General features: G+C 43.1%; 1 pseudogene; it reads right to left on the minus strand.

The window, feature by feature from the left end:
- Positions 1-5,539: 5,539 nt before the first annotated feature.
- LOC136100017 (photoreceptor cilium actin regulator-like) lies at positions 5,540-14,600 on the minus strand (annotated as a pseudogene).
- Positions 14,601-27,174: the final 12,574 nt, after the last annotated feature.

The following is a 27,174-nucleotide window of genomic DNA, read 5'->3' on the forward strand; positions in this document are numbered from 1 at the left end:
TAGCTATCATCTAATCCTGGCCTAGTAAAGCCCAGGCAGGGTAGCATGATGGAGGGAAGAACAGTCCGTGAGCTTACAGGGTTGCCATTACCAGCAAAGCGAATATGTCTTTTTTGTTTTCCTTGGAGACAAAATCATGGAAACAGACTGCCTGTTTACCCCCCTCTCTGCTCTAATATTTTCTCAGATCTTTTTAAAACACCGTAGTAAAGACAGTGAAACTTGCTGTTGGAAGGGTAGTATTTTTCCCTCTCCTTGAAGTCACTGCTCTTTCACATCAGAAACATTTCTTAGTCTTCAAACATGGTAATAAACAAACGTGGATGATGCATGGTCCTCCTGATGGTGCTTCAGAGTACTGCTAAGTGCTTGGCTTACAAAATTAAATTTAGATATAGCTCAGGTCTTGGCTCAGTATTATGCAAATTTAGGAGGAAAAAAAAATTGAGATAGAAACCTCAAGATAACTGGATCCATTGGGCCCTGTGCTAGCTTTCTGCTTACCTCTTTGCTGGGCTGGCCTGCCATCCCAAAATGGGTGGTGGGAGATGCTCAGCCCCAGAGCTGTTGCCTTGAACTTCTGGAGCATGTCAGTCTCCTGGGAAGCATCATCTGAAGAACAGAGACGCTCGCACAAGTTCTAGTCTCCTTTTCACTGCAAGGAGTCTAAATCAAACCCATCGAAGGACTCCTAAAGTTACTAGTACACTGTTTATTTAAAGAAGTGCCTTTCTATTTTTGCTGGTTTGTAAACAGCCTCTGTGGCAGTTACGACAAACTTCACTGTGTGGCTGGAGCAGACAGGCTGCTGAGCCGTTGTGTTGGGAATACACTGGGCATCTAAATGCCTACTGCGCTTGTTGTGTGTTTCCAGCAGCTTTTTTTTCTTTTATTTCCCTGTGGAAAAGCTTTTCCTAGCTCTTTGGCTGTCAAGAGAAATCTGCAGGGCTGGATGGGGAAATTGTTGCCTCGCCTGGGCTGGCAGAGCTCAGAGGTGCAGTACGTGCTTTCTCCCACTCTTAGCTATTGGTAGGATAAGTAGTTCTGAAGTCCTGAGGTTTTCAACATGAAGAATGTAGCATTGTAATTTTATTTCAACTCTCCATGGTGCTTTCTAGATTATTTCTTCATTTTGCACCTTAGAGATATCCTGTTACCAGCTGTTGTTAATGTGATACGTGGATCGACATTATATTTGTCTCAGATTCAGAATTAGGTAACTGCTTACCAGGAGCCCTGTGTCTGTCTGCAGAGCGCTGAGCGCCAGCCGGGCAGCCCTCATGCTCCCCATTGCCTGGTTTATCCACATGAAAAAGCGTGCTATGGAAGCCTACTGGTATGCCATTAACACATGTACGTATATGCATGTGTTTTCTCCGAAATATGAGGATGAAAGGATCTGCATTGGATATCAGGTTATTGATTAAAAAACATCAGTATTAAAAAACTCCAGAGAGATGCATTACCTTGTGCCCTCAATGTCTATGGTAACTCTATTTACAAGAAAAGACACAACACTTCGAAGTGGAGGAAAACATTAAAAATATTAAAAAAAAAAAAAAATTGTATTATACCGACAGGTTTAATTTAGAGTTTGAATATAAGACTCTTACACTGATATTGGGTTCAAGAGGCAGGAAGGCTGCAAGGTGCAAATTGCCCCATTAGGTTGACTTCTTAGAGTCACACTCAAAAGCCAAGCAGCCAGTGAATTTGTTGGTTTAGGTTTTACCTGTAGCGCCATGTCAGCCTTGCTATATATCTTTCTGTGTCTACTGGAATGCCTGGAAAGTTTTGTTCCCAGCTTTACAGTCACTGCCCTGGGGAGTCTCTTTAGTTTGGAGAAAAGGAGGCTAAGGGGGGACCTTATTAATGTCTATAAGTATATAAAAGGTGAGTGCCGTGAGGATGGAGCCAGGCTCTTCTCAGTGGCAAACAATGATAGGACAAGGGGTAATGGGATCGAGCTGGAACACAAGAGGTTCCACTTCAATTTGAGGAGAAACTTCTTCTCAGTGAGGGTAACAGAGCACTGGAACAGGCTGCTCAGGGAGGTTGTGGAGTCTCCTTCTCTGGAGACATTCAAAACCCACCTGGACATGTTCCTGTGTGACCTCATCTGGGTGTTCCTGCTCCGGCAGGGGGATTGAACTGGATGATCTTCTGAGGTCCCTTCCAATCCCAAACATACTGTGATACTGTGAAGGACATTGCTGTGTTGGCAGCCCTAGGCCTCAGCTTTCATTCATTCATATGCTGAAGACCCAGTGGTTTAGTAATAGTAATAATAAATGAAGAGCAGCCTTTAACACTGAAAGCTTTCAGTTTCTTCTTAATTGCTATATAATCAATTCATCTATGCCTCAAGGAAAACTTTATTAAAGCAAGAGGGATTCATACAGAGTAAGACAGGCTTATAACCCCTTTCTCCTTTAAAAGAACCTTGATAAAGGCTGTACTCTATACAGTCTAACTCCAGAAATCCTCACAGGATTACTTAATGCAGTCACAGAGTGGAATATTACTAAAGAAAGGATGAGGACAGGTAAGCGGCCAGATTTTGAAATTCAGTATGTCAGTAAAGTGGAGAGCAATTAGGGATGGTGAAGGCTGCAGATAATTTTGTGCTTGCAGTGGTGGAACAGGGTATATGCAGGGCAGGCAGATGTGAGATGAACCAAAATGAGATCAGAGGGATAACGTGGTCCTGGGTCTTGACCACCTTGTCCAGCTGAGTGCCTACTGTCTGTATCTGCACATCTTTTTTTTGACATTTACATTTTCATTATTCATCCAAAATGGCCAAGAAATGGAAAGTTGGGATCTTTGCTCCAAACTTTCAGTTGATCCAATATACAGTAGTGAGTTTATATTTGTCTGAGGACAACATGGAAATGAGTCCCTAATCAATACTGCAAGCATTATGAAACCTGCAGTATCTTGCCCGGGAAGATCAAAGTCTGAGTTTGAAGTTCATAACTGCAACAAGCATCTATACACACTGCAGTCATGATGGCACCGAGTGTATCTGCTGTGGATGGATTAATGATCTGCTAATCTAGAAGGATTTCTCTTCAGGAGATGTTGGCAGCTCCTTACTGATGAGACATGACAGTAAGAACAGGTTACTCTATCTCTGTGCTGAGATTTCTTTCCCTCCTACATAGAGCAAAGGGAACAACTTCTCAGAATATTCCTCTTAATGACGAAACTTCATAAATGATTATGAAATGCTTTGGGTGTTCAGAGGTGTGGCAGCGCAAACACTGTGACACGCTGGTTTTATTGATAACCTGCGTAGTGCTGTCATCCAGATTGCTAATATCTGGAGTAGTTCTTGTCAAAGAAGTAACTGGAGTATAAGTAGTGCTTTCATGTTCTTGTGGTCTTCAGATACTGAGGGTATGGAATGACAAGTCCCTGCAAGGTCTGAGATGTGAGCAGCGTCACTGGAAGCAAGGGCACCTGCCAGCTTTTTAAAGGTCTGCAGATAAAGTGCCACACAGAGCTGTTGGCCACTGTTCTTGCAGCAGTGAAGCCCTGGCTGGAAAACTGATACTGCTTCACTCTGTGCTCAGCCCCTCTGCAATGAGACTCCACTGCAGCAGGTGCACTCTGGTTTTAATCCTTAGGGGAAAACCACTACCTGCTGCTCAAACTAGCCGTGGTTGCATGCAGGAACTCTACTAAACAGAGTACAAAATTGCCAGGTAGCTCAAGCTTAAATCAGGGCACGGGAAGGGTGGAAGCACAGCTGATCTCTGCTCTGCTCTGTCAGTGTACAGGCTTGATCTTGTAGCCTAAAGAAGGCACGTTTGTGTAGTGGAAATGCAACCTTAATTGATGTACAAGTAAAACATAAAACAGGCTTGCACTGTGGTGAGGAGGAAGCAAATAGACTTTTTATAGCACAGGGCACTAATTAGCGCACTAAGGAAGAAATCAGTAGTATAACATTGGGGTAAGATTTAAGCCGTTTGCATACAGAATGTAAGAGAGCTCAATTCATACCTTGCATATAAAAACTCTGATTTATTTACATCAGTAAAAAATAAATCTTAAATTTGAGTATGGTCTTATAAAACAATTGTATTCCAGAAAAATTACATTAATGAAAAATGAAAGTGTTGTCCAAAAAAACTGTATAAACATTTTTTTTTAAAGTGACCACCCAAACTATAATTTCCTCCATACTATAGTTACTCTTAATCTCATGCTTGCGATACAAATTGAAGGTAAACACTTTATTTGCAATAGTCCTGTACATTAACTGTACTGAAGAGAATCTGTTAGCTGTATGTAGTCACAAATTCATATTATAAAGTTGTAGATCGCTCCTGGAGAAGCTCTGTTTCTTGAATATAATTCTCTGTTTTCTGCAGCGTCCTTAGAGCAGCATCCGAACCCTTCAGCAGCTGCAGTGTTCAAGTGGGGTTGTGTTTGCAATGAGCCTCCTGACGACCATGGGCTTAGTCAAAGCTGGGAGAGATGCTGTGGTCGGATGACAGTTTGTGTGCCAGGTTTTCAGGGGAGCCTGGTTTTTGGGGGAAGATGCTTTGGCTGACTCCACGTCTAGCTGGCACATGTGTGAGGAGGTTTCCAGCCTGATTGCTGAATTGAAGTGTTGCTCCATGTGCCGCTGTAGCTCTTGTACCACAGATTTTGGTGCCTGGGGTATATAAATGAATACTTTCTCTCATCACCCATCATGGGTGCCGGGACATTTCAGCATGAAACCATAAAGAGATAAAATGATTGTAGCAGCTGAGCAGAAGTTGTCCTCCCACTCTGTCACATTTTCATCTTCAAAGCCACATTTAGGCATGCAAAGCGCTGACTTTCTGCTGTCATGTTCCTGATTTGGTTCCATTCTGGGTAGTTCCTGCCAGCAGAACAGACAAACTCAAAGTGCACGCGAATGTATTTGTATCTCTGTGTATCTGGGAGGGAGCTACACTTCTGATGAGGGGGAAGGCCAGCCTGCAGTTTGCCCTGCTGTTGATCTTTGCAGTACCCGCAGTGATTTCCCAGTTCAACAGGGGACGGTGCATCTGCCTGTGTGACTGCAAGGTGGATGTGTTGACATCTCCTGGCTGTACACTCTGGGTAAGGCTGCTGTACCACCTCAAGCTCACAAAGCCCTGACGATCCACAGCATCTGCTTACCGGGAGTTGCTTCTTTCTGTTCAATACCTCACCTTAAATATGACAATTAAGGTGTCAGAAGATGGCACTGAAATAATTGAAGAAGGATCATTGTGATTAAGGCACCAGACTAAAACCTCAGGAGTTCAGTATCCAAAGGGGTCCCTTGTACAGCACAACACGAGTCTCAGTTCTCCCACCATGAAGGTGGCAGGAAAGGTTAAAAATCCTGTGTGAAGGCGGAGTGCCCAGATGCCACTATCATGAAAACCATAAGAAAAATTTAAACTATTCCTATCAAAATAGGACCACAAATGGCTTTTTTTTTTTTTTCCTGGATCTCATTCTGTGCTGAAGTTGCATATAAAATCACATCAAATTAAAGTAATTAAAATTACATTAATTCTAATTTGCATCTTAATTGTGATGATAAATGAGGTGAGCAAGATCCAGTAAATTCTGAAACTGTATTCCACTGTAAAAGCCTGGGATTAATCGACTGTAAAGAACTTGTGTTTTTATTAACAAACATCTGTCTAGACTCTTCAGTGAAATGACAATAAATCCCCTCAAACGGCATAAATCAGAAAGAATATAAATCTGTTTCAGGGAGAGCAGGGTTCTCTATGCTAGCATTCTCTTCTCTTTAAAAAAAAGAAAAAAATACATGTCCTTAGGTGCCTCAGGATTCATAATGTTTGATTGGGCTATTACAAAACTACTCTAATCAGGATTAAGCCTTGTACCCTGGAAACTAGAGGTGATGAGATTATATGATGATCAAGGGTGATTTAGAAGATCAAAGCCTTTTTTGAGGGAATAAGGTCCCTAATTTTACTCCTTTAAAAGAGGTTATTTTGTTTTAACTTGTATTGGTCTTATTCTTTTTCTGCATGTTGACAAATACCCAGTGTAAAGATGTGGTTTTGCTGAAGCCATTGATGTTTTTGCAAGAAAAATCAATTGGTTCAGGATTTTACCTCCCCCCTGGAAATGTCACAACAGACACTTTTTACATAACTGAAACTTTGGTGCCTCCTGAATAAATAAATTGTCAAATATTGATAATTTCTGAAAGTTTTTGAACTCCTTTAGCCAAACAGCGAAACAAAGGACTTCTCTCTGGGTCCTGTCTCTATCAAATCAAATTGCCTCAGACTTGACCAACTGCGAAGTATTTCTTTTGCTCAGTGTAAATCTTCGAGTTGCGCCACGAAATGCAATCCAAAGAAGAAGCAGCTGCCTACCCCTCTACTGATATTTCACTAGATTGTTAGGACCAGTCTGGGTTTTTCCATGTGATGCCGTCATATTGTTTCCTAAAAAAAACAATGGAGCCAGGCTTTGGAGGTTTGGTTAAGGCCCCCTGGGGCCTCTGGCTTTGATTCTTTGCAGGTGCTTCTGCTGTCAGTCCCTCTGCAGCCCCTGGCCCACGATGTAGAGCTCGGGGTGGGACGCGGATCTGTTGGACTCTTTGATTTCGGGTACGCAAGGGCTGTTCCAAGAGTCGCCTGCTTTCCTAGGGCTCTCCTCCAAGCTGCAGAAGGAAAGATGCTTAAGTTAAGAGGCTAATGAATTGTGACTTTTTAAAACAGCACTGATTAGACCACATTAACCCTCAAAGCACAGATGCTGCACAATACTATGTAATTCCCTGTCTCCTGTGTATATGCACTGTACTGTTCCCTCCCAAAAGTCTACTGGGAAGCAAACGTTTCATATGTCGAACCGGGGATCAGTATGAATCTGGGTTTACTTGCAGGTGGACACAGACTTGCACAAAAAGTCTTGTTCCGACCCTGCTGGAGGAAAGGTCTTACCTCTGTTACACATCTGTTGAGTGAGGTTACAGTGATTTCTGAGTATGCCAACATGACTGTGGGATGCTGCAGTCAGGAGAACTGAGACACGGAAAGTGTAAATGATGTTCCTGAAGTCACACTGGCAATCTTTAGGGTCACAGGGACTTTATGAATCAAGATCTATTATAGCAGTGGAGCTAGTCATGTATGTCTCACGCCTTGGGCCTTCATGCTGAAATGTGCCCTGTGTTGCTGTAACTAATTAAAGTGGTTTAAGCTCAACATGAGTTATCTGGGAATCATTATTGTGTTTTAAGTATATAAACTGTTAAACTGTATTAGCTTTCAACTACAGACAAGCTGTCGTGTTCCTATTCTGACTGCTAGGAGTTTAATTATTTGAACTGAGGAAGAGATTTCTGATATGTGACCAGTCATGAAAATAATCCAGACCCAAATATCACCCAGTTGCAGAAGGTCTCACTTGGGCTACTTGCTTTCGGTCTGATTCAGTCAACACAATCCATCCTCAAGCCCTCCTCGAACAATATCTTAAAGGCATGTAATCTTTTATCTTTGTTCTACCTCTTGGGAGATTAGGAATCTTAATAAAATATTATTTTGTTTAACTGCACACACAGAAATCCTATTACAGATCAGCAAGATTTCTGTGAGCAGAGCGATTGTACATGTTATGCCTTGATAAGATGCCAATAGCTGCTGATCGCTGTCAAACGACCAAGCTTAGAAACCAGCAAAGTCAGCTCATTCTGTCCATGTACTGGCTGTCCATGTGGGAACCAGTTGTACTGACTTGAGCACTGAAACCTGAAACTCTCATCAAGTACCCTAAGACTGGACACAAAAGCTCTAGCTCCCGCCTTAGGGCTAATGATGTCTTAAGTCCTGATACTCCTTAGAGAACAGGATGGGCAGGAGACAATCTTGGGAAAGAAATGCTTTTTGCCTTCTAGGGGATCAGCGAGTGTACAGGAGACATGCAAGTATGCGTATAGCACTGACATTTAATGCCTGGCAACACCAGTTAGCAAGTGAGATGGAAGTCACCCCCCTTTTTTGGTGTTTCTTCTAAAATGGAGTGGGTGGGAGAGGATGCTCAGCTGCCTAATGAGAAACATGTTGCTTGTACAAGCTCCTCTCTTAAACAATCTGTTTCTCAGCAAATTGATGTTTTAATTGGGCATGGAAAAATTGGAGGACTCTATCCTTGAGTTTGGGAGCATAGTAGAAACTGGCTAACTCACTGATTTTCAAAATGTTTTACCTGTAAAAGAGTGATGCTATTGCAGGTTTGCCTCTGCCTCTCCTCCCTCCTGTGACTAGTGCTTGGAGCTGCTAATAACACACAAAACCCCCACACAGACAAAAAAATAGGCATTGTTATATTTGTAGAGGAGAGGTAGAGCAAGGGAAGGAATGAAGGAAAGGAGACTGACAGCTGGTTGGGAATAGCTTGTGAACTTGAGACCAGATGCAAACATGGCCAGAACGAGGAGGTTTAGGAGCACAACATCTGGTTTGGGGACACGTTTCGAAATTTCCCTCCGTCAGCTGAATGAATGGCAAGGCAGAGGAAGCCTTGTATGCTTAATGAACTTGAAGGAGAAAGACGGACCAGGGTATGGTGGTTTGTCTCTTATGGCATCTGCTGCAAGAGCAGGGGTCGGCATCTGTGCATGGGGATGTGGCGCTCACAGCTGTGGCAACCGTGCTGGTCCCCAGTGACTGGAGATGAGCAGCAGTGATGGGAGGAGCTCTTGGAGCTTCTGCCTTATGCTGGTTCCTAAAACAGTTCTCTGCCCATCAGTGTATTTGCTGTGATATTCAAATAAGGCCATTTGATGTAAGGTCTGTAAAAGCTTCCTCCAGGCAGCTTATTTTAAATGTAAGAAAACACACGGTAGTGTATTGCATTTTAAATCACTGTATGTGGCAATTAATGGGCCAATTTTCCCTTTTGCTTATATTGATATAAATTTGGACTAACTCAGCAGGACTACTTTTGATGTCCATTTGTATAAATGGTAAGTTGAATTTGGCTCAGGATATATGTCGTTCTTCCAAAATGCTGTATATCATAACACTAGCATATATAATTTTTTTCATGAAAGGGAAGATTTTATTTACAGTGGTTTGTTTTGGTTTTTTTTTATATTACTCTCTATGCTCTGACAGACTACAATAGAAAGATAATACACCCCATTTAAGTATAAATTAGCTAACAATTTATAAAAGACTGTTTTTCACATTGATCCATAAAACTGCCAGGGCTTTTGTCTTGCAAGGTTTGATATAAAGCCTCTTCTGAAAACATTTATATCTGCTAGCAGGCACTGGAGTAGGCAAAGCTGACTTCACATAGTACACAACAACAACAGAAAACACAGCAACAACATATAGGACTTTTAGGAAACTTTCAAATGTCAGAATATATTGCAATATTAGAACTGGGAATGCAAACCGGTCTGCATTTCTCCGTGTTCTTCACATGTTTTGTTCAGCACTTTCCTCTACTGTCCCTGTGGGAAACTTGATCCTTTTTCTGTCTCTAGGGAGGGAATTCCTGGACACCTTACTTCAGTGCCTATGACTGTCCCTTTACTCATTCAGTATCCAGGACTGTCCCAGTATTTACAATGTGCAGAGTGCTTGTGCACTTACAAGTGCAGTTTTGTCTCCTGCTAGTGTTGGTCTTGCAATCTCTGCTCATGGGGATGATTCACATGATTTCAGCTGTTCTCTGGCAAGAGTAACAATATTCCTCACATGAGGAAAGGCTGCCTGAGAAGGGTCTTAATCCTCTTGCGTAGCTTAGAGCTTAATGGACTTAAACATCCTAAGATGCTAAGAAACTAGAATAACAACCCTTTTTACTTCCGGGCTGTTACACTGATCTTTGAGTATTCCCAAATACCATTTCTGTTTCCTAGCTGGTTCTGAGTTGTTGTTTTGTTTTTGTTTTTGTTTTGTTTTGTTTTGTGTGGGTTTTTTTGTTTGTTTGTTTTTGTTTGTGTTTTTTTTTTTTTTTAAGTGGTAGAGAGAATTTAAAGGTAAGCCCAGATTTTTTTAAAAATGGCCACCAATGCTTGCAAACATGGAACTGGTGTGTTGATGCTCCAATTTGTTTAAACTGACTTTTTCAGAGCAATTAATCTTCAGTAGCCATGGGAGGTTTCTCCACTTTGAAAACTGGGCTTGGGCTGTGGACTCATTAGACTTGAAATTGGCACCTAGTTCTGAAAGCCTACATGAGAAGCTCAGAAGCTCACATTATCTGTCATTCTTGCCAGCTGATTTGAAACATTTTAATAGAGATATCAGGTGAACAGTTTACTGGCTTAGAAGCTGAAGTTAGGAATGATACCCTTCCTCTTGGTCCAAGCCTACCTCCTAATGGTTATTTAAAGATGTGTGTAACCTGATGGTTACTTCAGAGCTTTTAAGAATTGAATGTGGCTATCTTTAGCCCCCATGCAAATAAGAGAAGTTCTGTGCCATGAAACCAACACTGAATTTTCCCTGGGGTACCTGTCACAGCAGATATGTAAGTGTAAGGCTTGAGCAACCCATGGAAGCTTAACTCCTCCCTGTATTCATACTGGCAGACTGAAATCTGGGGTGAGAAAATAGAACAGAATATTTCAGTTGGAAGTGATCTACAACAATCACCTAGTGCAACTGCCATGGTATCTTTGCCCAGCTGTCTGTTCTGCACATGAAGAGAGCACTTTTCTGGGAAATCTCTCAACGACATTAAATTCTCATCAGGAGCTCAGAAAGCCAATGCAGTGCTACCCTTCCGCTTCCTTGGCCTAGAGTGGGAAGTTTCTTACCTTGCGTGGTTAAGCGCGGGTTCACTGCCAGATGTCACGGCAGCTGGAAGACGAAACAGGACCCCTGGTCGGCGGTCAGAGAAACTTCTCCTCACAAACGGCTGAGGATTGGCAGCGCTCAGGGATAGCTTTCTGGTCCGGTCTCCAGGCTGCCGGAAAAGCAGGCTGGTCTTTTGGGAAAGTGATGAAGCTTCAGGCTGACTGGTCGCTTCCACAGAGGGTTTGGTGGGTTCCTGTGGAGGTCTGGCTTCAAATAAGGAAGAGGTGGCTGGGCAAAATATCGAATGAACATTGCTGCCTCTCTTGGAGGAGGAGAGCTGGTGCTCATCTCCAGCATCCAGCCCAGGTCTTGGCCCCTTGTAGGAGCGGGATGGGGAGGTTGGTGGGGAAGGAGCGGTGGAGAACGGTGGGGGACTTGCATCTCGGCGGTAGGCTGGGGAGCCCAGCATCCGGTATGGTGTTGGCGAGCTTTGCTTGTGTCCCGTGGGAGGGCTGAGCGGTTTTCGCTGGGGTGGTGGAGAAGGCAGCTTCTTCTGTGAGGGTGGGCTGGGCACCCTGGGACTTGCGGGGGGACTCGGTTTCCTTTGCGTGGTGGGTGAGCTTGGTTGCGGGTTGCTACAAGCCTGCAGAGAGCGTCTGTGGTGTGTTGGGGGGCTAAAAAGCCGTTTCTCCATTGGTGGAGAAGGAGGAGGAGGAGTTCTCGTTGGGGAGACCCTCCTGGCAAATGCTGAGCCTTTTTCATTTCTCCTGAGCAAATCAGGAGAACCTTGCTTCTGGTACTGCACCAAAGTCGCAGGTGAATTGGGCTCTTTGCTCTCTGAGCTGTTGATGTGTGGTTTTGAAACCCCACTGGGATTTTGAAGAGGAATGATTTTATGGGTTTGCTTGTACAAATCTGCAGCCTCTTTCCTCTGGGTTTCCAGTATCTCCTCCTGGCTAGGTATGTGCACACTGGTAGGGTTCAGCTCCAGAGAGTACCTCTGCAGTTTCTCGTCCCCTGCTCCTGTATTCCTTAGACCTTTATTAGTGATCGCACTGGGGCCACTGATGTTTTTACTTGGCAGTAAGTCAATGGACTGGACAGAGGCTTTCATTTTTGGGGAAACTTGTGCTCTCTTAGCAGCATGAAATTCTGTTTTGGCAGGCTTTTTGGCATCTTCTGAAGAGTTTCCTTCTATTTTTGCAGTTTCTTCAGGCTCAGATAAATCGAAACACGTGTCCATTAACATTTCAGGTGGTGGTGGTGGCAGGTTCTCAAGGTCTTCGTCAGCTTCTTCCTTTGTGTCCTTCTTGCTTAATTCTGCAGTTAGTGCAGGAGGAAAGGCATTTGGAAAGCTAGAAGAAACTCCATTGGCGTCTGAAGGGTCCGTGTCTTCTACTGGTGAAATACGATGCTTAGGATTTAAAGGTGCCAGGCCTCTCTGGAAAGGAATGGTGGGTGGAATAACTGGAAGTCCAAATTTTCTGAGGCAGGCCTTCAATTTGCTAGAGGACCTGGCTGTAACTTGTTCATCCTGTAAATAGGGTGCTGCTCTTGATTTCCAAGGCTCTGGGTTGCTATGTGTATCCTTCTTCTCATAAAACATTTCAAGCCTTTTGCTGAGCTCTTTCTGAGTTCTCTGCAGCTCTAGGAGGGTCAGGTCCTCTGCCTGGCTTCTGAGGGACTCCTCTGACCTGGACCGTCGTTGTTTCCTGAAGGTTTTCTGTCTGCCCATTGCTGTACTGGGCCTTGTTGTTAAAACCGCTCTTCCACTCTCATCCTCTGTCCATTCTTTATGTCTGGATTTAGCTGGGACAAACTTGATTTTTTCACTGATGGCATATTTCATCTTCAGAATAATTTCCTCTCTCTCTGCATTCTCTGTCCTCTTGATGGACTGTCTTTGCGTGTTATCAGTGACTGCAGGTGAAGACAGGGGCCTCCTCGGCAGGGCATCCTTCCCCATATCTGATAAACTTGTGTTGTCATCATCCTCGCCCAGGGTGCTTCCCTCATCATCTTCATCATCATCATAAGGAAAATCTGTTGATTCACATATTTTGAAATGTTCATCTTCCTGAATAGAGTCAGACTGGAAGGAGTTATAGGAATGACTTTTTCTCAAGTTTGCATATTGGGGCGTGGTAGAAATGCCTTCTGGTACTCTACCCTGACAAGAAGTTGCTTCTTTACTCCGCACAGATGAGTAAAATATATCTTTAAAATGCCTTTCAAGTGCACAGTCATGGGATGTGGCTGTGCCTGGCGACATTGTCCCATCACGCACTGTTCTGGCATACTTTTGGGATGGATGTCCCTGTGCATAGGAATCACAGCTTGCTTGTCCTCCATGCTGGCTGAGAGCACTGAAGTCTTTGAGGGATTCGTTGTCCACGCAAATGCCACTGTCCTCAGAGCAGAGAGTCCTGTCATCACCCTGGGACTGAGAGGATCTCACTGCTGAGGCTTCAAGCAGCCTCACCATCCTCAGCAGGCGCTCATCAAAGCTTTGCTTTGCTTTCAGTTTTCCTTCCAGGTTGCTTGCAGCAGACTGCAGGTAGCTGCATGTTTCCTGCAGGGCGTCAGACGTGAGAGAGGCCAGTGTCCCACTCACTAACTGCATTTTATTGACTGTGTACTGCAGTAGTTGTTGCAGAAGATCAGGGTGCTCCTTCAAATCACCTTTTTCTGCTGGCCGTGCCAGATTCCCACCTATGTCTTTGAGGAGACTTTCACCATCACTGGCAATTTCTTCCAAGAGCTGGTTGATTTCATCAAAACGAAGCACAAGAAAGCTTACCATCTGCTGTAGGAAGAGTTGAGTTTGGGTAGCCTGGTTGGCCATATGAAGTATAGTTTCATATTTCGAGAGGTTGGGATTTAAGTAGGTGTATGCACTCTGATGAGCCTTAACAAGCAGTTCTGGGAAATCTACTTTTTTCTCTGTCTCGCACGGTGACGAAATGGACTTTTCTTTACTTTTGCTAGATCGACCTTGTTTTGCCAGCTTGTGATTTTTTGCTTCTTTCCTTTCTTGGGAATTTGCTTTGCATTGCTTTCATCCTTGTCATCCCAAATGAAAGGTGACGCTTCTGATTCACAGGAGCTTTGCTTTCTGATCTGTATGGCCTCAGTGATACTTTTTTGAGACTCAATCAGTTTGGACATAACAACTTCAGCATCTGTGGCTGTCCTCTCAATTTCCTTGTCTTCCCTGGAAACTTGAGGATCTGAATGGGCCTTGGAAGATAACTGCAAATCATCTTTGTTGTCCTGGTCCGATAATTCATCCTCCTTTTCTCTCAGGTATTCTTTCCCCTGGATCCCATACTGGTGGAATTCATCAATATTGTAGCAAGATGAACCTTTAACAAGCAGTGGGATTCCTTTATCTCCCGGATCAATACGCAAAACACTTTTGGGTTTATTGAAAGCCTTAAGACCACTTCTTGCAATTGTATTCTCAATCTCATTGTGAGAGGGTGTGCAGCCCATCCTTTCTCTGTCTTTGGCTTTATCTTTGATTAAAAATCCAAATGAAATAGGAAAAATACAACAAAAATTCAAACTTACTGTTTCATCCTGAACTGCAGACTGGCATTCTTCTCACAGCTTTTCCATCACAATTCCAGTTTTGTTGTTGGTTTTCATTGCTGTTTGCCTCAAAATCTCACGTGCTCACTGCCCAGGATCTTCTCTTGAGTTGTGCACTGCCTCATTTTATGTTCCCACTCAGGTTTTCTTCTTCAATTCAAAAAAAGAAGTGTGAAAGCTCTGCTGGATTTAGAGCTAATGGATTAAGAGGACTTGTGTGCCTCACTTCTGTCTTGACAGATGTCCACTACAAATAAGAGTTTAAGTTCATTAGGGTAAGCAGGCACCAGCCAGTCAGCACCCGTGTTGTATTTATTAAGGCAGTTTTTTTTCTGCACTATATTGGGAGGCAAAGGGACTTGGTAACTGTCCCTCCTTTATTTCCCTTGTTGCAAAAGCATAACACACGCTGAATGCAGAGATTCAAAGGAAGATACTGTAGTTTAGAGGCCTTTTTGAAGGGAAACTATTTGAACAGGTGCATAAATGATACTCCTGAACTAAGAGAAAGGTGACCTTGACCAAGTATACTTCTATGGGAGAGTACAAGACACGAAATCCAAGGGGTTAGAGACACCTGTTAGACTTCTGCCTTGAGGGGCTTCAATTTTTTCCCCTGCTTGCCAGTGACAAGCTGTTTACTCTTCCTTCTAAGACTTCCAAACAAGATTTTGATTTTTTTTCTTCCCCTCAGTTGATAATTCTTGGAAAGTGGTTTTTTTCCTCTTCTAGATAGTTTCACAACCTGAAAAGGTGAACTGCACGATAACAGTATTTATAGAATAAGTTTTGCATATGTTGTCGAGATGGTATTTGCCTCTAATGGATCTAAACTGTAAAATTTTAGATGAAAGAAAAATTAAATCCAAATTCATATTTTCCTTCCTCTGAGTGTCTTGGGATAAAATCTGAATGTTTTCTTTGCAGTCACAAAAGTGATTTGCTTACTTTTATTTCTTTTCATCACTTAGGGCTTAGTTCTCTGAACTGCAAAACTTTATGGGTTAAAACTATAAGAAAAAAGCTAAAAAATTAAAAACACAGACCCATTTCTGAAAAAAAAACACCAACCAACCAACCAAACCACAAAACTGTTGTTTGGTTCACTTCTGAGATCAGAACAGAATAATCCTTTCTGAAAGAGAAATTTAAGAAGCCAAAGTAGGAATTGAATGAAGCAGAAGATATTTATCTTTTCCAAGTATTGATTTATGAAGGGTGGTATGTGGATGAGGGTGAAAATAGCAATCCCCCCCACGCCAGTTTCCCTTTTCATTACTCAGACTGGCCTAAGTGGATTAGTCTTCTAATTTCCAGATACAGCTTTTCTACCAAAGGTGGCCATTTCTCAGTGTCACAAGGTCACAGACAGCAGTGGCCAAATCTAATGCTGGGTAGACACCTGCAGCTTCTCTCTAGATTTCTAACTGCATGGTTGAGGGTAACATGTCTGAATCCTAAAAATCTTTGCATGCTACCAAGGCTATAAAACATTCTTAGACTTTAACGAACAGCTTACATGATTCATTCCTTGGTGCTGGACTGCAATAGCTGCATGGAAAGTTGTTATTCTCTGTAGCCTTGTTGTTGAAATCTCTTTTTATGTTCAATGGGGGCAATAAAATTATTGTGTTTGTTGAGGGTTTTGATTGTGGGATGACTATAAAACCGTGGTAGATGTATTGCTAACCCCCTCTCCCTTCCTCTTCCCCCTTTAGCCCCCCCCTCTCCCCCCTTCCCACTAGGGACAGACGATCAGGAGGGAAAGAAGGACAGAGAGAAGAGAGTTGGAAAAGTTAAAAATGTTTTACTAATGCTACTAATAAGAATAGAGAAAATAATACAAAATACACAAAACCAATCTTGAAAGTCCCAGCAACTGCAGAGCCAGCACCCAAAGTCCTGGATTGGACTCTGCAGCCAACCGGAGCTGGATTCAGTCTGTCACTGGGCCTCAGTTTGCAGGGACGGCCCACAAGGTCCTCTCCTAATGTCAGCCATAAGGAAAAAGGGACGAGATCCTCTTGATCTCCCACTTTTATATGAAGTATTCACGTGAATGGGATGTTATACTCAGTTGGTCAGTTTCTTGGTCACCTGTTTCTCGTTGCCCCTCTCACGAGATGTCCATCCATGCTTATCAATAACTTTGCATTCCATTGCTATGTTTACCAAAACATATATCTGGTTCTCCAGGAAAATGCAGCTAATATGAAGGCTTTAGCTGACAGGCAAATTCACTAAAAGAGAAACTTGGTTTTAACAAAACCAGGACAGTGTTTTACCAGGGACAGGGCATGTCAGTGATTCCCAGCAAAATTTTTAAAACGACGTGCTTTCTCTAAAATAATTTTCTGGAACACAGAAATTGTACTTAATATACATGGTGGCATAGTAATTTCCTTCAAAGCTTTTCTGGAAGGTATCAGGTAATTACTTCTTGGCTCTGCTTCTTGCAAGTCATGTAGCTCACTCTCTGGCTGCTTCTGGGTCTCACTGTGATGTGGTTTCTACACAATGGTCCCAGCTCTTTTTCCATTCCCTTTTAAGCACATATCTAGTATGTTCAAAGTGGAGAAATGGAGCAGATTTAGGCAGCTGCTTCATCCTAGTGATCCAAACAGTCAGGATGCTGTAGCCCTCCTTCGTAAGTCAAGGAAAACACAGTAGACCAAGCAGCGAGCCTTAGTACACCTATTTTGGTTACAGTGGAAGTTAAGAGACATCTTTGGCTATAAAATATCATAAGACATTCCTTTGAAAAGCAGCTCCAAGAGTTCCATTGTTAGCACTGGGAATTTTGACAATTAACTCCATGTGAGTTATTTGTTGTATTTGGGAAGTCATTTTTCTTTACTTTTTTCCTTTGATTATCCATTCATGTCACTTTTTTTTTTTTTTGTTATTGTCAGGCCATGTGTTAATATCTTCCAGGAAATACATGCATGGTTAAAAAATGCAAAATCCTGGTTTATGCTTATTTATTATATAGTCTTTTATTATTTTAAATATTAATATTAAAACAGTAGTAAGTTTATTATATATTTACTATTAACTAGAGAATCATGGTCATGGAAAACATGTTTTTAATAGGCACCTGTGTTATCCTAACTGTAATTGCAGTTCACATGTATATGCAACATGATTATTTAATGTTCTGTCCAATTTTTTAGCTTATGTGACAGCGCAGGAACTGCTTCCAACCACTTATGAAACTGTATTTCCCCCATCAATACTTCTGTTACTAAGTATTTATATATTGTTTGGAATGTCTGAGGTGCTTTAGAAAAACCAAATCCTCTACTTCGTGGAAAATGCTAAGGAAAATGCTTTGGCTCATGGTCATGCAACAAAAATAAAGACAAAATGGATAAATTAGGTAAAAAACAGTGGTAAAAGAGAATATCAATGAAGTGAACGACAGGGAAATATTTTTGAGTGTAAGGGGATTAGATGAATCTATAATCTGTGATTTAGGATAGCTGTATGTTGATGTCATTCCAAGTGCAGTTACTATAGTAATGTATTTTGGTTTACAATGCTACCACTTGCAGAACACAGGCTGAAAAGGCAACAGCTGGTCATGTTCAAGTGGATGCCCAAGTGGTGTTACCTGTAAACTTGCTAACTCAAGTGATTTTTACAAGTGCACCAGATGAACACAAAACTGTGTTTGAGGAAGGGACCCTATGAAAGCACCAAATATAAGATAATTAAGGATAAAAGGAGGCTTTTCCTTGCATGTGGATTGTGTATAAATTGCCTTTCCTCTTCCTTTCATATACTTTCTTCCTACTGTTAAAATTGGCAGTATTGTCATTTTGATGGGGCTGCCTGGTCATGCACTGCTCCTGAAGGGAAGAACTTAAATATTTAAACCCCATCAGACATAGTTGGTACAATAGATTATAAAAACCAAAGACTAGTCTGAAAGTGGCACTGTAAGTGCCTTAGAAAAGGCAAGAAAAAGGCCTGAATCTAGGCGAAGATGTGTGATACTCAGCCCTCAGAGGTGTTGCCAATGCTGTAACCACGGGATGGATTTTAGAGCCTTATGAAGGAAGAGTCAGTTGACTAAAACTGTATGAAATGACAGTGTAAAACCAGTAACATAAGTTTAAAAAATATGGAAATAAGGTAAATAATAATGAGGGACTGCTTGTGAGAGTGCCCTGGTTTCAGCTGGGATAGAGTTGATTTTCTTCCTAGTAGCTGGTATAGTGCTGTGTTTTGGATTTAGAATGAGAATAATGTTGATAACACACTGATGTTTTAGTTGTCACTCAGTAGTCAAGGACTTTTCAGCTTCTCAGGCAGTGCCAGGTGCACAAGGAGCTGGGAGGGGACACAGCCAGGACAGCTGACCCAGGCTGACCAGAGGGATATTCCATACCATGTGATGTCATGCTCAGTATAGATTCTGGGGGAAGCTGGCCAGGAGACTGGCTGCTCAGTAACTGGCTGAGTATCAGTTGGTGGGTGGTGAGCAATTGCATTGTGAATCACTTGCATCATCATCATCATTATTATTATTATTATCATCATCATCATCATCATTATCATTATTATTATTGTTGTTGTTACTATTATTATTTTCTCTTTCTGTCCTATTAAACTTTGTCTTCACCCACAAGGTATACCTTTTTATTTTTTTTTCCAATTCTCTTCCCCATCTCCTGAGGTCGGGGGTGAGCAAACAGCTGTGTGAGAAGTTTAGCTGCCTGCTGAGCTAAACCACAACAGAGAAGTTGCAAGATTTAAAAGAGAAATGTGCATAAATGCTCATACTGGATCTTAAAAATTTAAGGTTTGTATTTGTGGATGATTTCTGAGGAAAGTGCACTCTGCTCGCTGAGGAATTATGAAGCGCTTGAGTGATAACAGCAACTTTAAAGAGCTATTTTGCTCTGAAAGAAACCTGCTTTTTCTTCTTTTATATCAGCAAATTGAATATAACAAGGGAGCTGTTCATATTGTTGGCCTAGATATCACTAAGTAAATAAGAAATTGCTGCTTTTTATTTCAGCTTCTCCTGCAGAGCTGATGCTGTCCTGGGAGATAGAGTAGATTCTCTCTTTTCTGTAACCACTGACAGAAACACTTACAAAGCTTCATAGTGTTTCCCCTGTGGAAACCTGTTGACAATGGTAAGGAATAGGAGTATCAGGGTTTGAAGGAAATGTGGTTGCAAATAATTAAATGAACCCAGTGAGTCTATACAGAGCCTTTATTAGTGGTGATGGTGCAAGTGAAAGACAAAATTCATATTGACTCTGGGTCAAGGATAAACTTTTCACAACTGGCTGTCTGAGGCTCAACTTATGCCTTCTCTTCTTTTATGTCTAACTTCTAAGCAGGTTGCTTCAGACTGATTGCATGACACAATAAATATGAACTCAATGTTTTCAAAAACCTCTTTTGCAAAAGCAGAACCTTTTTTTTTTTTTTTTTTTAACAGCAGCAGGACAAGAAGAAACAAGTTGTTGAAAACAGGCAGGGGAAACCGGTTTTGTGCTCCAGCAAAAATACTTTACAAAGGAACTAACAGAAGAAGAAATATATATAAAAAGTTAAAGAGTTCTGGGTGTTTGCTTGCTCAGAGCTGTTGATACACCCAAGATGATCCAAAGGAGTAGAGAAAAATTGTGAGTTTAATGCCACCTGAGGTCAGCAATAGTTTTGTGAGATATATTTACATTTGTCTATTATTTTTGGAATATGTATTCTGGTCACTTGGTCATAGTTTCTCTTTGCTAAGAATGCCATGGATATTTAAAAGCTTGCTATCTGTTGTAACTAATACATTCACTGCTGCTTTCAATGGTTAAGACAGCAACTGCCAAAAGGTAAGAGTTAGGAGTAAGAATTGTGTGAAAAAGCATAAAGCTTTAAGTACAGATTTCCAGAGTTATGCAAATCTAGAAAATTGAAAGGGGACAGTCTCATTAGCCCAGGCAGTGGTTGGATCAGTTCCCACAAGTGGAAGCAGGTTTGTGCTTGCAATTTCAAGGAAAGTGAGTTTCTACAAGGTGAGGGACTGGCAACTCAACAGGTAGGCAGTGTCATTTCTAGTGGAAGGTGGTACGTGGACTTGAGATCTAGAAATGAGGTCCAGGTGACTCATATTCCTGAAAAATATCCCAGGATGCTATAGAAAAGGGAACAGATATTTAGCCCTGTGCCTCTTCTAGTTCCCAGTGGATTCCCTCACCTAAATCACTTGGGGTTTCCCTGAGAACAAAGATAATCACAGCATTCCTCCTGGCTCCTCCCGCAGAGCTTTCTCCAACCATGCTGTGCACTGACTGCTGCGTGAAACCACATCAAACCCACAGGCAGATGCAGCGTGGCAGCTGTGAGTCCTGATGCATGTGTGCAGAGCAGGTGTTTACTCTGGAGAGAGGATGATCTTTCAGTGCTGGGGCACTAATGAGAGAGGAACCGAGTGGCTCTTGCTGTGGATCCAGAAGCAGTTGATGTGATCTGAGAAGCTGGCACACCTGGCAGAAACTGGAAAGGGCAATGTACACAGCAGGGCACTGGCTAAAGCTCAGAGGGAAGAAGGGTGGCATGTTCCTTGGGAAATAATGGGCAGGGCTGGAAAAACTGACAGTAACCAGTGGCCTTTTTTGTAGGAGAGAAATATCCTGATTGTGGGTGGATGCACAGCTTCCTTGTTCCACGTCCAGCTCTGAGGGTAGCTCCTGCAGTATCCATGGTCTTTTGAACATGCTTGCTGTCCCAAAGCCACATTGAAAGTAGTATGTAAGTGTGCTCCCTTTCAGAACCTCTCTGCTGCCCTAATCCTCACTCTGGAGTGGCTCTACTCAAAGCTGCAGTGTCTTCCAAAGCCACTTAAATTATCCCTTTGCCCTTGTCCAGTGTACAAATGAGGTTGCCACGGGCAAAGCCCAGGGGCTTGCAACCCAGCAGAAGTGGCTGTGAACAAAAAAGAAGCTGCCTGTGCATCAAGAAGCTGCCGCAAATGGCTGCGCTGCTCAGCAAGTGTTCTGTGTGAAAGAAAATGTGCTGAGAGGAATTGCTGAACAGGTTTCTGGATACCAGTGTGTAAGGTGCCATGATTTCCATCCCTGCTGCGGATGGGGCAAAAAGTCCTGCTCAGCCCAGTTGTCCTGCCTGCGGTGCCCTGAGGCTTCAAACCAGGGTGTGGAAGTTTAGCTGAATAAGTCCAAGATGTGTTTGTTGGCATAGAGATGCCATGATTTGTGTCTAGAGAGAGAGAGGATCTCAAGGCAATTTGTTTTGTTAACCTGTGAGGGATGATTGGACTGTTCCCTGTCAGGGGCACTGACAAAGGAGTTTTGGGGTGCTATGGATAGATGAGAGTGAGTTTGACCTTGTAGCAAGGTTTATCCCATGGCTGCCTCAAGGAATGTTGTGATAGCTGTCACCAAGTTCATTTCCAGGGCAGGTGTGAGCACATAGACACTGCCCCTTCTCCTATAACATAATGTGTCCTTACAGGGTGTGTAGGTGACATAAGAGCATGGCCATGTGGGTGATGCTGCTGGAGATGAAGTGGGTCTGACGCAAATTAGGCTCAGGAGGGAAGGTATTCTTTTCCCTGGTTATGGCTGCAATTTTTTTCTTCCTTTTAAAAAGCATGAAATAAAACTTTGACTTGCTGTTTTTAAGGCTAAGCACATAGGCTTTTGACTTTCTCTTTGGTTGAATCTGTCTCATCAGCTTCAGTATTACTGAACCAAAAGAAAAAAGAGTGTAGGTGCTCAGAGAGGGAGACTGGACATTAGATGCTCCTGAGTGGTCTTAGTCTGACCAGCTGACCATCTTGGCTCTACTTTTGCCACTTTTGGTGATACAATGAGGATCACACTTCTCAGTGCTGCAAATGCTGTTTTCCTATAGAAGTGGTCATTTTGAGACACCCAGGATCTTAACTTTTTCTCTAGAGCTGAGAAGGTAGCTCATTTCTGGGCCCTTAATTAGAGACAGACCCAACACTGTATTGGGAAAAGTCTTTTGAAGAGCTGCTGCCACCACTATTTTATGGTAACGCCTCTAGCTGACTGCTGCGCCAGCTCTGTTAGATGATGCACACATGTTTAGGAAGAGACAATTCCCTCCCTTAAAGGGTTTATTGCCTTAAAAGAAAACACGGAGAAAGGTGAACAAGCAGCATTTCTGCTATGCTTGCTTTGCAGACAGAGGCTGGAGCAGATTAAGTCTTACCTGAAGCCTGCAACACGGCTGAGGCAGAATTTTTCTTGTGTCTGCTAAGGTCTAAAGCAGTGCAGGAGTCTGAGGGCAGTCCTCTGCCTCTTGTTTGTAGCAAAAGCAAGAAGTCTTTCGGGAGAATTCTCCTGTTTCATGCAGGAGATGGCAGATTTGGAGACCCATTTGCTGCAGTCAGTTCATTTTCTGCCATTCTACAATATATATAGGGTTGTTATTTTCTCATATATGTGATTACTCAGCCTTGGAGAAGCTGAGAGAATGGTGTGGTTTAAGGTGACTCATTGTAAGGCGGAATCCTTTACTCCTACAGTGCTGGTAACAACAGGGTGGCTTGGCAGTGACTAGAAGATAGTTCCCTTTGGCTTTGCTGCTGCTTTTACCAAGTGATGTGACAGTCACCTCCTCAAATCGCAACAGGGTGTGTGTGCTGCCTGTGCTAGTTGGAGAAGGATTGTTAACTCCTGCAGATGGTTTTCTGTGGGTTTTTTTCTCCTGTAGTAGCTGAATTATTGTGCATTTTTACAGCTAATTATCCTTCCCTACTTATCTGTTGGCTTACAGGTTGGGTACACTGGCTTGAGACTCGCTGCTTACTGTCTGAATTCCTTTTCTCATAACACTCATGGGGACACTTTCCATACAAATAATTGTAAAGACAGGTTGAGCTGCTGCTCCTCATGGTTAACAGAGAACCTCAGGTGTGCCCTTGTACTTCTGCACAAAATTTCCTTCTCTTTTTGTATACATGGGGTTTTTAAATACAGCCAGAAGCAACCTTGTTGTGGACGATATCCAAACTCAACATGGACATTATGAAAATATTATAATTTTTACATTTGAAAGTATCTTCTGAGTGAGCATAACTACAGCAAAGCTAAATTTCTGTTCTGCATTGCCTATTGCACAATTATCCACAGCAGAGGGGATAGGCATAAAATATTTGTAATGGGGGTGGTGGAGAATTGCTGTTTGGCAGCTTTTAGTGGAGACTGCAGTGAATGTGGCCATGACACATTGGAGAGGGCCAGGCTGAAGGAATAATTTCTCCGCTTTTCCTAATCTTGCCTGAATACAATGCTTTCTGTAGGGCTGGTATGGACTTAACACGATCTGAGAGGGGCTTCAAACTCACACTGCCCAGCTGAGCCATTTGCCATGCAGAGATGTCATCAAATCCTGCAGCAAGGGGGCTGGAAACATCCCCCTCCCTTTTATCAGTTTCCAGCAGCTGCAGACTTTGCTGTTTGCTCGCACGCTGTGCAAAGCTTTAGGGATGATTCTCACACAGTGGTTGTAGGTAGGCAGGGAGGGACCAGGAGCACAATGTGGTTCAGAGCGTGTCCCTGCCTGAAGCTCTGGGTGCTGCTGAGGTCCCTTGGGTGCTTTTGGCTGCAGCACTCAGGGACCTGCCTGCCAGCCCTGCAGGCAAAACATATTCCTTGCATCTCACGCTCAAGATTTCTTCAGAGAAGGGGTTGCTATGCAGCCTTGTTTATTCCTGGTATGTGACACTGTTTGCTTGCTGAGCTTGTACACCTGGAAGGGGGAGCCTGCTGTCCTCCTGGAGAAGGGGTCCAGCTTGACAAATGGCCATCCCTGCTTCCAGTTTTGGAAACACAGGGTCTGGAGCAGAAGAAATCCTCGTTCCCTTGTGGGTGGCAATCCGCAGCAGGGCTTTACAGCTCCTGAGGGCATTGCAAGCTTAACAACGTGGAGCAAGATTTCCAAAGTGAAGGACATGTGTGTTTGTGAAGGAGGTTGGTGGACAGCCCTGTCTCCTGTGCTATTGGTTTCTCAGCAAGGTGGTGCTCCAGGGGGGCTGGCAGTAGCCAGGCAGAGGGGTTGCTTTTACTCTGCTCTGGTAGAGGTTGCTTGGTGCAAGCATCTTTCCCAGAAAGCAATAAACTCTGGGAAAAAGAGTTGATGATTTTTTCTTTATTCCTTCTCTTTTCAACAAATTATTTCAAAAATTCTTGAAACTGTTGCTGTGTGACAGAGAGTTTGGGTGTCAGTTAAAAGAGACACAGTCCTGGGAAGTGTGGAAGGAGAGCGATGCTTGGGGTGGCAGATGGAAGGAGGGGAGAGGACAGGTGGGAGCTGCAGTGCAGATGCGGTGGTTTGTTGACAGGGAAGCTCCTCTTCATAAGAAGAGCAACAGCCTGGCCTCTGCCACGCAATGGGGAGCAGAGCAGGAGCTTCCACCTGGGCTCAGGTGCTGCTCCAGGGCTCCCTTTGCTGGTATGTGTGGGCAAATGGGCAGGTCTCCGCTCAGCTCCTGCTCCAACTCCCCTTGCTCTGACTGGGGCCAAAAAGCAAAAACTGCACTGTTTGTCCTTCCTGGCTCATACTTTTATTTTCCAGGTAGAATTGAGGAAAGTTAAAATCAAATCAACTTTCTGACTCAGCCCCTGCTAAAGATTAGGTCACTGTTTATGGCTTCTGGGGTGCTGGTTCATCTGTGCAGGATGGTAATCGAGTCTGCTCTTGCCAATGGTTTAAACTGTTGTGTTTCACGAAGTTTAACCTTGGTGATTTGCTTCAAAGGATGTGGGGGAAAAGTGGAATCTTTTTACTCCAAGCAAAGAGAGAAGTGAACCTTAGTGAGCTTACAGGCTCTCTGATACGTAAATGCCTAGTCCCAAAGCAATATCACTCTGATCAACAAACTTGCCTCCAGGTTAGCTTCTGTTTTCAAAGCTCTTTATTACTTAAAGTATAAATCTCTGAAAATTTGATCTGGGAAAGATGTAGGAGGAGGATGAGGAGGGAAGATCCAGAGTATGACACATCTCAAATTGCTTCTGGGGTGCAGAGATGTCAGCCTGCCACAGCAGCAGAGGGACGACAAACCAAACTCTCTGAAGGATTGAGATATAGGGACCCTGCTCATTATCAAAGTGTTTGCTGGTTACTTTCTCCCTCTGCTTCTCTCTTTCTTTCTCCAGAGACAATGCCTTTGCTTCACTTTTTTTTTCATTCTATTTCTTCTTGGTAATACACCTAACAATTAGCTAGCTGGGGCTCTGCTGCAGAGACCACTGCTATAATGACAACAGTAACTGCTCATATTAGCGTAATATCCATCATCCCAGGGCCTTTGAGAGCTTTGCAAAGCTTCCAGGCATCATTTGCTATTTTCTGTTGGAGGATATGTAAGAAACTAAAGCTGACATTTTAAAAATCTGTGTCCTGCAGAGGTCACATTTATAAGCTCCTAACAGTTTTCTGGCCCTAAGATTTATGTTTCTGAGCCTTCTTTTTCTCTGCAGGCCAGTGAATGAATCGTCAGCAGAGCAAGCCCTGCCTCTGCATTCTTCCACTTGTCATGCCGTTCCTTGGCTTCGCTCACTTTCGGACATTGGAAGTGATGGCAGTTGGGAAACATGGTGTTTTCTCCCAGGTTAGTAAACCCAACCATTGCAAGTTTCGTCAGCCAACTCTACAGCGTTGCATGTCCAGCAATGGCAGCTCCTTTTTATCCTCTTCCCTGTAAGTTCTGCGGTTTGTTGCAGAGACAGGCTATTACTCCTTGGCCTCTTAGTGGCCTCGGGCTCATGCAAGGTAGATGCTGCCAGCTGGCAGGTATTGGAAAATAAACATTTGTCCACCTTGACTGAAGGTCCTGCTTTGGGTCCCCTGGTCACCGTGGTGTGGGGCTCTGAGCAGCAGATCAGATGCAAGAAAGCCCCTGTGTTTAGCAGGCATCAACCCGTGGACACTTGGGCACTCCAGGGATTTAAATGCCTGTGGAGTTAGGTGATGCCTTGTAGGTCAGAAGAATGGAGATTTTAACTATTTCAGTGATACCTGAATGGTGGACTTAGGACCTGAACAAGACAGAGGTGCTTGAATACTGTAACAGTGGGAACTGTTGTATTTCAAGGTTCATACGGCACTAAGAACAGTACTGGGATTTCAGTGGAATAGATGTAAAAGCAATAAAACGGACAATTAAGCTGGTCTTGTTACAGGATATGGTCTTGTTTTAGTATGTCAGCCCTGCACCTCATGCTCCCAATGCTTGTTACTCATAATGAAAAATTTCAATACAGACCTCAGATCCCATGCTGCAACTGAACGAAATTGCTTCAGATCATTGAGAATTTCCCTGCCTGATGATTACACAGGAACAGGACAGAGCCCTGTCATGGTTCAACCGTGATAGCCACTCACTCACCCCCTCCCTCTCCCCCCCAACAGAGGAGAGAATCAAAAGGGAAGAGAGAAACTTGGGTTGAGATAAACACAGTTTAATAAAATAACAAAATAGTAACACACTACTAGTAAATGTGTGTATATATATATATATACATATAATAGAAATAAAAGATACTCAAGGCAATTCCTCAGGAAGACACCAAGCAGCCACTCCTAGGAAACAGCACCTGTTCACAGAGAGAGAAGAAAGAGGAACAAAGGCAGAAAAGCTCAGAGGTCTCTGCAAAATGGCAAAAAGCTGAACTAAACATCCTGCACCAAAAACTCCCCCGGCTCCGAAAAAAAAAAAAAAAGAGAGTACGAAAAAACCCAACGTGTGCAAGAGAAAGCACCAGAGAGAAAGAGCAGAAGAGCCCGCAACCCG

Source organism: Patagioenas fasciata, chromosome 3 (genome assembly GCF_037038585.1).
Source record: "Patagioenas fasciata isolate bPatFas1 chromosome 3, bPatFas1.hap1, whole genome shotgun sequence".
Classification (NCBI taxonomy): domain Eukaryota; kingdom Metazoa; phylum Chordata; class Aves; order Columbiformes; family Columbidae; genus Patagioenas; species Patagioenas fasciata.